Genomic DNA, 12,711 nt, shown 5'->3' with positions numbered 1-12,711 from the left:
GCAGATGAGGATTCTAAAAGTCACTGATGATGGTATGGTTGATAACATAACATCCTTATGTGATCCCTACTATGAGGTAGGCAAGAATATGAGATGGAGCATGCAATTTTTAAACATGAGAAAGAGGCACGTGGTTTTCAATGATAAAGACAACGTATACTACAATATCAAAGGACCTAAAAAGCGTGCCCATGTGCCAGGCTCTATCACTTCAAATGTGGATGATTTCAATATACTCAATTATAGAAGTGACATCTTATCTGGAGTGGATGAGTTCATTGGTTCCAAGAAACAAAATGATTTTAGAAGCGAAGCCTTATCAGGGGTGGATGAATTCTTGCACAGTGAGAAGGGCAAAGGTTTCAATAGCGATGTCTTGTCAAGTGTGGATGAGTTCATGCATATTAACAAACCTAGTGTCAATCAAGGTTGTGGATTTGTGAAAGCCATGCAAGATGTCCCAATGAGTGATGTTCTCTCAGGAGTGGAAGAGTTTCAAGGTTCTCAATACTCTCGTAGAATATTGAATTCATTGAATGGTCCTAAGAGTATGTTAAAAACGAGGATGAGATCAACAGAGGATTATTCAATATTTAACTTTGATTGTGATATGAACAAGGATGCAACGACCAATCATGGATGCTTGGTTACAAACAAATGTGAGGAGAAGAAGTGCATAAATACAGATAACAATGTGCACGAGGAACGAAAACGGTCATACATATGCATGAAGAGAAAGAGAATCCAGGCAGATCCACAAAAGCAACCAAAGAGGAAGAGAGTAATGAAGGAGGAGAACATGTTAAATGCATTGGGATATCTATGTTGCAAGCGAAGATGTATGCGCTTCATTGATCTTGCAGACATCAGGGAATGTAGAGGACACGTGTGGCAAAGAAGGGGAAGCGAAAGAAATGAATACCTTCTCACAAGTCTCTCTTGCTTTCTTCAGAATGGCAATAAAAGGCTAAGTTCAAGACAAAAGGTAAAACCTCTCGTAAATGGAAAAAGGATTTGCAATAAGGCATATCGCAATATTACTGGATTATCCCATGGTACATATTGGGATTTAGTCACCAAGGCAAAAGGCGGCAACAAATTTAGCATTCACGGTAATAGAGGAAGGTCCAAATCAAGAATCTCAACTGTCAGGGCAGCAGCAATTTTGCAAGACTTCATACATGAAAATGCTTTGCCTCAACCCCATATATCTACCAAACTCCCTAACGGTGACGTGATCACTGAAATGCACCTTCCAATGGGCTTGACAAAGCTCGAAGTATTTGACTCTATTGCAGAAAAGCAAAGGCAAAGACGGGATGCCGTAGCTTCTTCTCATACTTTGTATACTCTTTGGAAGAAGAACTTTGGATATGTTAAAATCCCAAGGAGGCAAAAAATGTCAAAGTGCAATGTTTGTGATGATTTAAAGCGAGCGATTGAGAGTGCAACATGTCCAAATCAAAGGGAATTATACAAAAAAAACCAAAAATCTCATCATGACCTTATTCGACATTCCAGACAAAAATATGCATTTTGGAAGGAGCAAGCTATTTCGCATCCTGATGACTACATGTGACTTATTGTAGATGGCATGGATCAGAATACAACAACATTGCCTCGTTTTGTTGCCACTCCACCTAAATTACAAGGAAAGCACTTTCTAAAGACACATCTATGTGGAGTGTTAGTGCATGGAATTAAGTTCTTTGCAGATATATGGATTGATTCCTTGCATCTACATGATAGCAATCAAGTTGTAACATCTATTATGAAGGCAATTCGCAATGTACATGCAGAAAAAGGTCGTCTGCCACTGACTTTGAGAATACAAGCTGATAATTGCGGGCGAGAAAATAAGAATGTACTCATGTTTGCATTCTGCTCCATGCTAGTTGCTCATCGAATCTTCAATGAGGTCGAATGTGGATTTTTGTATGTTGGGCATACACATGAGGATATCGATCAGGTTTTTAGCACAGTCTCAAGGGAGCTTAAATGCAAGGAAGTGGAGACAATAGATGACTTGGTAAGAAGATGTGGCAGGCAAGTTGGTGGTCGTAAGGAAAGTACAGTATGTGAGAGGCTCGAAAGAATGTATGATTGGAAGAGCTTCATTCTACCTTTCATACAAACGGGTGGTGATGCATTGACAGGTCATACCAATCCACACTACTTTCGTTTTTTTTTAAAAGATGAAAAACCCGTAATGCAATGGCAACAGTATTCTCATGATACAAAATGGGAACCTGAAGAACCTTACAGTCTCTTAACTTCAATTCCCAGCAAGGAAAGGTATCCAACATGGGCTCCTATACAAGAATTTAATGAGAGGTCTAATTGTGAAATAGATGGATTAAAAGCATTTATTACATACAAAGAGGAAATGCTCCGGAGATATCCTGATTCGAAGCCTACTTGGAGAGAACACACTACCACTGTAATTAACAAGACACGAAATTTAATAAAGGACCTTGAGAGAATGCGAGGCTCAAAGGATGTCAAGGAAGAATGCAATATGTTTTGGCCAAATGTTCATAACGATTTGCGCCCACAGCTCCAGTCTTTGAAAATGATTTTGTATCATTACTCCCACGTCCATATTGTGGACCGAAGAAGAGAGAGTTTATGCCACAAGTAGATATAGAGGTCGATTGTTTTGTTGTGGTTCAGCCATCGGATGATGAATATGAGAATGTGAAGTTTTGGGTTGCAAAAGTAGTTGATGTGCAAAGAGATGACCAAGGGAGAGCTACAACATTTACAGCGGTATGGTATGAGCCAAAGGGTAGGAAGAAGAATATGGATAACAACACATTATATACTAATTGTATAATGAAGGAGTGGGTCCCAAATGATGAAGCAGTCTCTCAAGTTTCGACGGAGACAATCATAGTGTCTTGGCATTCAAGGGCAAAGAAATCAAAGAAGCACATGGGATATGAGGTAGAAGGAAAAATAAAAATACCACAGCAAACTATTTTGCATATACATGAATTTTTAAGGATGCTCGCCATGGAGGAAGTAGAAGGAGACAGCGCAAATGAAGAATGTCCATGATTAAAGCTTTGTATTGAAGTCCATTGATTCAGAAGGATTTTATTTGGGTACTAGGCAAGGAACCAATCCAAGACAATTATAATCAGAGTCATCACCTCGTATGTCAAATGAGAGTCAAAATATGCACTGGATGTCACCCAAGGGTCAAGGCTTGCCAAGACAATAGGGAGTTAATGCAGATGGCACCTGGCAAGGGACTATCACATTGAGCAATAAGACAATGGGGAGTCAATGCACCCAAGGGGCAAGGCTTGGCAAGATAACTTGTGGCAGTTAATGCAGATGGCACCTGTATTTTGCACTGGATGTCACCCAAGGGTCAAGGCTTGGCAAGACAACAGGGAGTTAATGCAGATGGCACCTGGCAAGGGACTATCGTATTGAGCAATAAGACAATGGGGGGTCAATGCACCCAAGGGGCAAGGCTTGGCAAGACAAGCCTAGGTCAAATTATGCAGATGGCAACTGGCAAGGGACTGCTGTCGTGACATTGAGCAATAAGACAATGGGGTGTCAAATTATGCAGATGGCACGAATTGAGGCTCTTTAAGAGCAACAATTTAAATTGTAAACATATGTTCAATCTATATCATTTTGGATATAAAGACTCTAGCTAAGAGCAACGTCTCTCAATGTAATCATATACATAAAGCTACAATTGCTATTATCCCTCTTTGGTCTTATGGCATCATGTCTTCTTTCTATTTATTAAAAGTTTTGTTAAATTTTGTGCATATTGCCGAGTGACAATGTTATTTTCATGAAATATTTAAGTCTCCTTTCATGGATTTATAAATTTATCACGTCAACGAAAAACGTCAAGGAAAAATATTAAAAATAATTAAATTAACAAATAACTTAGATATAGCTAGAATTTCTAATATAGGATTATTTCAAATTCTTGCATGTTGGTGCAAAAGTATAGATTGAAAAAACAATATTTGTATGTGAATATGATAGAGCCACAAAGTGAACTTTTGATTTGGGAAGGAAAAACATCAAGGAAAAATATTAAAAATAATTAAATTAACAAATAACTTAGATATAGCTAGAATTTCTAATATAGGATTATTTCAAATTCTTGCATGTTGGTGCAAAAGTATAGATTGAAAAAACAATATTTTTATGTGAATATGACAGTGCCACAAAGTGAACTTTTGATTTGGGAAGAAACTTTTTAGAAAGTAAAATTTTGATTTGGAAAGGATATTTTCATAAAGTAAAGTTTTCATTTGGGAAGGATTTTTGGGCTTCGTCCAAAAACAACACAAAAAGTCCAAAATTAATGAAATAGGTGTTTCGTATCTTTTAGAAAGAGCTTTACATGCTCTTTAAGCCATTGCCATGAAAACTGATGATCCGATGGATTTGGATTTGGATACTGGATGTGCAAGCAAGTTTCGATGTAATTCATGAGGCTTATATCTTGATTGCAAAATTTTATAAAACAATTTTGATACGTCAAATGTATCAGATTGTTTAAGTGTGTGCGAAATCTCTTGCTGGTAGCAACAGTACCGAGATCCACCTCCCCACCTCAGAGTGTATAATAATATCGACCCTGCCCATCCGACGGCGTTGGTCTATCTATGTCCTCATCCTTTGCAACATGAGTGGAAAGTGGTGAAACATGAGGAGAGTCAACATCCCCTCCACCAAAGTAGCAATATCAACTCGAGCTGCATGACCATTTGCTACCACTGCCTGAAGATCGATGAAAGACGACCCTCTGAAGAGTCTCCACATGCATGAGAAGGTCGATGCGAGGAAAGTGGAGAGGGATCTTGTGAGGGCAACAGAGAGGGCCGATGCGCAGGAAACGGGGAGGGACCGGTGATAACAACGAAGAGAGTCATTATGAGGGGACTGTAAAAGGCGGTGCCATAGGTGACACACTCTGAACCAATGGCGTATATGGAGATGTGAAATAAATTCCATAGACACTGGGCTATTCGGGCCTATATCGCTCAAATAGCGAGGCCGCCATAAGCTGTTCAAACTCTGCCCGTGCATGTAGAGCAGCAGCCTAGATATCAAATGGTCTAGCCATGCCTAAGTAGCTAGATCTTAGCTGGAAGAAGTGGGCATCATATGCAGCTTGAGCCTCCGCATATGATAGCCCATCGGCTATAAAATCACTAATACTACGAAAATGATTCGAAGAAGATGAAGGCATAATATAAAATTTTTTTAAAAAGAATATTTTAATAATCTTCTTATGTTCTCTCTGTCTCTATCTCTGTCTCTGTCTCTCTCTTTCTCTTTCAAGCTAATTTCTAAAACAAGAGCGTAACTACTACTCCAATATGCACATTGAAATGCACATTGAAGAGGGAGAGTGAGAAGAAGAGAAAGAACAAGCAGATGATGCAATGTACAATTTGCATTTTGGAGTGCACATTGGAATGCACTAAGCATTCCAATGTGCACTCCAAGATGCACATTGGAGTGCACATTGAGAGGGCCTAACTAGCATTTCAATGTGCACTTTGGAGTGCACATTGAAGAGGGAAAGATAGAGGGATTAAAAAAAAAGCACATTGGAATTCACTAGGCATTCCAATGCGCATTCCAAAGTGTACAATGGAGTGCACATTGAGAGGAATCAATGAGCATGTCAATGTGCACTTTGGAGTGTCCATTGAAGAGAGGAAGAGAGGGGGGGAAGAAATAAGCATATTGGAATGTACTAAGCATTCCAAAGTGCACTCCAAAGTGCACATTGGGGTGCACATTGAGAGGGATCAATGTGCATTTCAATGTCCACTTTGGAGTGCAAATTGAAAAGATAAAGAGAGAGGAGGGGAGAAAAGAAGGACATTAGAATGCGCTAAGCATTCCAATGTACACATTGAAAAGAGAAAGAGAGAGGGAGGGAGGAAAGAAGCACATTGGAATGCACTAAGCATTCCAATGTGCACTCCAAAGTGCACATTGAGAGGGATCAATGTGCACTTTGGACTGCACATTGAAGAGATGAGAGGGACGAATGAAAGAAGCACATCGGAATGCACTAAGCATTCCAATGTGCACTCCAAACTGCACATTGGAGTGCACATTGAGAGGGATCAATGTGCATTTCATTGTGCACTTTGGAGTACACATTGAAGAGCGAAAGAGAGAGTAGGGAGAAAATAAGTACATTGGAATACACTAAGCATTGCAATGTGCACTCCAAAGTGCACATCGAAGTGCACATTGGAAGGGATCATTGTTCATTTTTCAATGTGCAATTTGGAGTGCACATTAAAGAGAGGAAGAGAGAGGAGAGGAAGAAATAAGAACATTGGAATACACTAAGCATTCCAATGTGAACTCCAAAGTGCACATTGAGAGGGATCAATGTGCATTTCAATGTGCACTTTGCAGTGCACATTGAAGAGGGAAAGAGAGAGGGGAGAAAAAAGAAGCACATTGGAATGCATTAAGCATTCCAATGCGCACATTGAAGAGAGGAAGAGAGAGAGGGGGAGGAAAAAAGCACATTGGAATGCACTAAGCATTCTAATGTGCACTCCAAAGTGCACATTGAGAGGGTGTGCACTTTGGACTGCACATTGAAGAGATGAGAGGGACGAATGAAAGAAGCACATTGGAATGTACTAAGCATTCTAATGTGCACTCCAAATTGCACTTTGGAGTGCACATTGAGAGTAATCAATGTGCATTTCAGTGTGCACTTTGGAGTACACATTGAAGAGGAAAAGAGAGAGGGGAGAAGAAATAAGTACATTGGAATGCACTAAGCATTGCAATGTGCACTCCAAAGTGCACATTAAAGTGTATATTGGAAGGGATCATTGTTCATTTCAATGTGCACGTTGAAGAGAGGAAGAGAGAGGAGAGGAGAAAATAAGAACATTGGAATGCACTAAGCATTCCAATGTGCACTCCAAAGTGCACATTGGAGTGCACATTGAGAGGGATCGATATGCATTTCAATGTGCACTTTGGAGTGCACATTGAAGAGGGAAAGAGAGAGGGGGAGAAAAGAAGCACATTGGAATACACTAAGCATTCCAATGTACACTTTCATGCATGCCAATGTACACTCCAAAGTGCACATTGAGAGGGATCAATGTGCATTTCAATGTGCACTTTGAAGTGCACATTGAAGAGGGGAAGTGAAAAGGAGGGAGGGAAGAAACACATTGGAGTGCACTAAGTAGTGCACATTGAGAGGGATCAATGTGCACTTTGGAGTGCACATTGAAGAGGGAAAGAGAGAGGGGGAGACGAAAGAAGCACATTGGAGCATTCCAATATACAATGTGCACTCTAAGATGCATATTGGAGAGGGATCAATCTACCTTTCAATGTGCACTTTGGAGTGCACATTGAAGAGAGAAAGAGAGAGGGGGAGAGAGAAGCACATTGGAGGAGCTTATTTTAATATGAAGAGTTTTTTTTTGTAAATATAAAAAGCCTATTTTATTTTTGTATTAGTGAACCTATTTTATAAATATGAAACCTAGTGTATATGTGTGTGAACCCTAGGTGTGCGAAATCCTATGTGAGGGGGGAATCCTATGTGAAAGAGGAATCCTAAGTGAGAGAATCCTAAGAGGGGAGAATCTTATGTCTAAAAGAGATCCTATGTGAGTGTCTCTCTTCTATAAAAGAGAGGCATAATTTCACTTAAGCTCTCTCTATCTCTCATCTAAGCTCTTTAACCTCACTAATCTCTCTACTTCTCTCATCAAAGCTCTCTAATATCTCACTAATTCTCAACCAGCATTGTTGCAATCATCTATTGGAGCCTAAGTGAAGTCTATTGGGGGTGTCTTCAACTTGTTTTTACTCAGTTTCACATATCGAAGTAAGTACTCTCACATTTCTTAGTATGAAAGAAAGAGGAAGAGAGAGAAAAAGAGGGCTCAATGGCTCAATGTGCACATTGAGTGTATATGCGCACATTAATGTGCACACCCAATGTGCACATTGAGTGTGTATGTGCACATATACACTCAATGTGGCACTTGGAGTGCACATTAATGTGCACATACACACTCAATGTGCTCATTAGAGTGCACATTGAGAGGAGGAGATGAAAGGGGAGAGGATCAATGTGCACATTGATTGAGAGAGAGAGAGTGCTAAACACACTCAATGGGCACATTTAGTGTGTATGTGCACAATAATGTGCACATTGGAGTGCACATTGAGAGGGGAAAGGGAGGAAGAGGGAGAGAAAAAGGGATCAACCACACAATGTGCACACCCAATGGACACAATTAGTGTGTATGTGCACATACACACTCAATGTGCACATTGGAGGGCACATCAAGAGGGGGAGAGGAAGGGAGAGAGGAGTCAATGTGCCCAATGAATACATTGATTGAGAGAGAAAGAGTGTTAAACACACTCAATGGGCACATTGGGTGTGTATGTGCACTCGAATGTGCACATGCACACCCAATATGCACATTGGAGTGCACATTGAGGTAGAGAAAGAGAGGGGGACAGGGATTATTGAAATGCATATTGCACATTGGAATGCATGAAGCATTCCAATGTGTACATTAAGTTCACATTGGAATGCTTCATGCATTCCAATGTGTAATGTGTTTATTAGAGTGCACATTGGAATGCATTGAGCATTCCAATGTACACTCTAAAATGCACATTAATGAGTGTGTATGTGTGTGTGCAATGCATATGTCTGCATGCAAGATTCACATTGAGGTAAAGAAAAAGAGAGGGAGAGGGATTATTCAAGTGCACATTGAACATTGGAATGCATGAAGCATTCCAATGTGTACATTAAGTGCATATTGGAATGTTTCTTGCATTCCAATGTATAATGTGCATCTTGGAGTGCACATTGGAATACATTAAGTATTCCAATGTGCACTCTAGAATGCACATTAATGAGTGTGTATGTGTGTGTGCATGCAAGATGCACATTAGGTGTATGCATGCAACAGATTAGGTGTGTGCATATGCACATTAGAATGTATCAAGCATTCCAATGTGCACTTAATAGTGCACATTGGAATGTTGGATGTATTCCAATGTGCAATGCATGTGTGTATGTGTGTGTGCATGCAATATGCACATCAAATGTGTGTATGTGTGTGTGGATGCAAAATGCACATTAGGTGTGTGTATGTGTGTTTATGATGCATGTGTGTGCATGTGCATGTGTGTTTGTGTGTGCATGTGTGTTTTTGTGTGCATGCATGTGTGTGTGCACATGCATATGTGTGTGTATGTGCATGTGTGTGTGTGTGTGTGCATAGAAGGGGGAGAGGGCACTTACATTGCTTCTCGGAGCTTGGGGATGGTGCTTGATGATGAGCATGTGGAGGGAAGAGAGAGAGAAAAAGAAAGAGAGAGAGAGAGAGAGAGAGAGAGAGAGAGAGAGAGAGAGAGAGAAGGAGAGAGAGGGAGAGAGAGAGAGCGGGAGGGGAGTGTAGCTATGGAGGAGGATAAATCTTCTTTTTCATGGGCTACTATCTACTGTGCCAAAACTTGGAAGAAGAGGGGCAAAAGGCGGTCGCCCGTCTCTGCCCCTCTTCTTTTATATATAAAAAATTTTAAAATTCATTTTACTGTGGATATTACTACACTCTTTATCGTGAAGATTACTGCATATATTACTGCGTATATACTCACTTTGTGTGCGTACCCGGATTTTGCTCTTGACATATCCACTTTTGGTTTGGCATGCATGATTCTTACTTACAAAGTGTATATAGAGCATAAAATTGTAATATTGTATGTACACTAAGAGATTCTTTGAAGATTTTCACATATTTTTAGAAATCAAATATTATTTTTAAACTAAATATTGAGATGATCGTTTTTAAAAAAAAATCAAGATATCGATGTTATTTTTTTTCACAATTATTTAAAAATTGTTTTGACCCTTGTTCATGTGTGCAGAATGAATGGGACAATGAGGGACCGCGGATGGGCCCAAAATGCAACCGATGGTTTATTGATCACTTGTCTTGCTCCTACATGAGGTGCAAAAGAGATATCGCATGTCTTCAACGCGTGTGTTTGGTACACGTTGAAGATTGGGACTTATGAGAGGATCCACGAAAGTATGCACAAGAAGAGATGATGGATCCACGGACGCTGGTGGACATTGACATTGCTCCACATTGGAGTGTCATTAGCAGCGAAGCACAGAGGAGAAGGAAGGAGCAGTTATGGCAAGAGGCCGTCATAGGGGTTTCAATCCCACCCTTCCCCCCACCCCCTCGCGAGGTTGGCACATCAAGAGTGGTGTATGATGGAGGTGCATCCGTCGATGTTCCATCCCATGTGAGAGTTGATGACACCATTTTCCATGAAATAGTAGAGGATTTACTCATCAATGAAGCCAATAATGATTGAGAGGATGATTGCACATACGAGGCGGCTAGGCAATCTTCAAAGGAGTCCTTGCTTGAAGCAGCCCGCAAACCGATGTATGAGGAAAGCACTTACTCTATTCTGCGAGCCTCCCTCGAGATCTTGAATCTTCAGGCGATGTTTGGATGGAGTAGTGCAAGTGTCAATGCACTTCTTAGGTGAGTATGCAAATATGTTTTAATATCGTTAACACTACGTATTATGCTTAGTTCCTAATATCACTTTTTTATGATTTTTTTGGTGTTTTAGATTGCTAAGAAAGTTGTTACTAGTGGGTAATCAACTACCTGATAGCCGTCAGAGTGCTCAAGATATTGTGACAAGCTTGGGGATGGATTATGCACGCATACATGCCTGTGTCAATGATTATGTGCTCTTTCGTGGTGAGTATGCCTACACAGAGCCATGTCCTAGATGTGGTGAGAAGAGGTATAAAGATGGCATGCAAACCACCACAGTGCCTCGCAAGTTCTTGAGACATTTTTTACTTATCCCTCGTGTTCCTAGCATATATTTAAGGAGCACAGGGAGCAGCACGCTAATTGCATGGCATGCATCAAACCGTAGTACGGATTGAGTCATGAGAGTGCTAGTGATGAATACACCAGCATGGGGTCACATTGAAGATACATGACCGAAATTTAGGATGGAGCCTTGACACTTGAGGCTTGGTTTGGCTACTGATGGAGTGAACCCCTTCAGCAAACACTCCAGTACTTGGAGTACTTGGCTGGTTGTGCTTGTAAACTACAACATTCCACCATGGGAGACAACCAAAAAAGGCAACATCTTTCTCTCTCTTCTCATCCCAAGCAAGCAAAATGTTAAAAACATAGATGTTTATCTAGAGCCTCTTATCGAGGAGCTCCAGGAGTTGTGGAAAGGCATCGAGGTGATGGATGTTTCTACGCCCTCTCGAGATCGGGGTGCTTTGGTAAAGGGCATCCTCTTGTGGACAATGCATGACTTTCCAAGATTTGGAGAGATCTCTGGTATGCTCATATCCTATCTTTAGCTATTATGTGGGTGAAAGCATGGTACGGTGTACCCATTTAGTAGTGTATTTGGCCAAAAACTGAGCGATACTATTCATACTTATTATACTAATTTTGGTAGTAATGAAATGAAAATTTAAAATTCTAAAAATAAAGATAGTCCCACAATTCAAAAAATTGGTACAGTTTGTTTATTTTCTTTGAAAGTTTGGATGCTGACCGGTTTACCTTTCCTGTATCCCGCCTGGTCTCTCTCTCTCTCTCTCTCTCTATACCTCGTATGTTCTCTTGGTTTACCTTTCGTATATCCCGCCTGTTCTCTCTCTCTGTGTATCCCGCCTATTCTCTCTCTCTATGTACCCCGCCTGTTCTCTTTCTCTGTGTATCCCACCTATTCTCTCGGTTTACCTTTCCTATAACCTACCTGTTCTCTCTCTTCATTTCCCTTTGTCTCTGCCTTGTTATGATCTAAAGATGGACTGAGCCATGTGTCTCTGTGGGATCATTAGGTGGATATTCAAAGTGAAAGGAGCAAGTGGGGTCTTGCTTTGTCTATAGTGTGCTAATTTTTGAACAGTACTAGCAGTTTTAATGAAGAAGGACGGTCACAAATTCTTAGTAGGATTTTAAAACATCTGAAACTACAAGCAATTATGAAGAAGACAATGTTTCCAAACCAAACAATTTTGGAGGCAATTGTAAAGAACATCAAGACATCACTACGCATGGTCAAAGGCATAAAAAGTGCAAATAAGCTAGCTGCAAAGAGAGTAGCACTTCACATGGTTGCTAACTATGCAGGAAAACAGCAATACAGTGATAGGAAAGTTGCTAAAACCCTTGGTGTCCAACCAAGAAATTTGAAAAAACATCGTGTTGATATACAAGCTAAAACGTTCAAATGGGTGGGAGAAGGACACAAATGTAGGGCTGATTGTCTAAGTGAAGAGGTTGTTCATGCTGTTATTCAATTTTGGACAAGCAACACAAGGGTGTCTCCAAACAAGAAGGATGTTTGTAGGCAGCGGATAAGTCGAAAAAACTACAGATTTCATCCCTCCCATTACTTGGAACTTACCGAGGTATATCTACATCAAATGCTTCTACCTTAAGCATGATTCAAAGTGCCTTTACCTTTTTTTTTTAATGAGCTGTTTCATTTGTGAATATTGTCATAACTAGAATAAAACTAGAATGCACATCTAAACTTCTTCACTCAAGCCCTTAAATTTCATCTATGAATATTCTTATGTAAATCCATAAGCAGCTACACTCTACTAAATTACCAAAT

At 40.2% G+C, this 12,711-nt stretch overlaps 1 pseudogene; it reads left to right on the top strand.

Annotated features, from left to right (window-relative positions):
• Positions 1-8,428: 8,428 nt before the first annotated feature.
• LOC147880847 (uncharacterized) lies at positions 8,429-11,109 on the top strand (annotated as a pseudogene).
• The last annotated feature ends 1,602 nt before the right edge of the window (positions 11,110-12,711 follow it).

This window comes from Dipteris shenzhenensis, chromosome 32 (genome assembly GCF_047967505.1).
Source record: "Dipteris shenzhenensis isolate YYH24624 ecotype China chromosome 32, Dip_SZ_1.0, whole genome shotgun sequence".
NCBI lineage: Eukaryota > Viridiplantae > Streptophyta > Polypodiopsida > Gleicheniales > Dipteridaceae > Dipteris > Dipteris shenzhenensis.
This window is presented reverse-complemented; position numbering and strand designations above follow the sequence as displayed.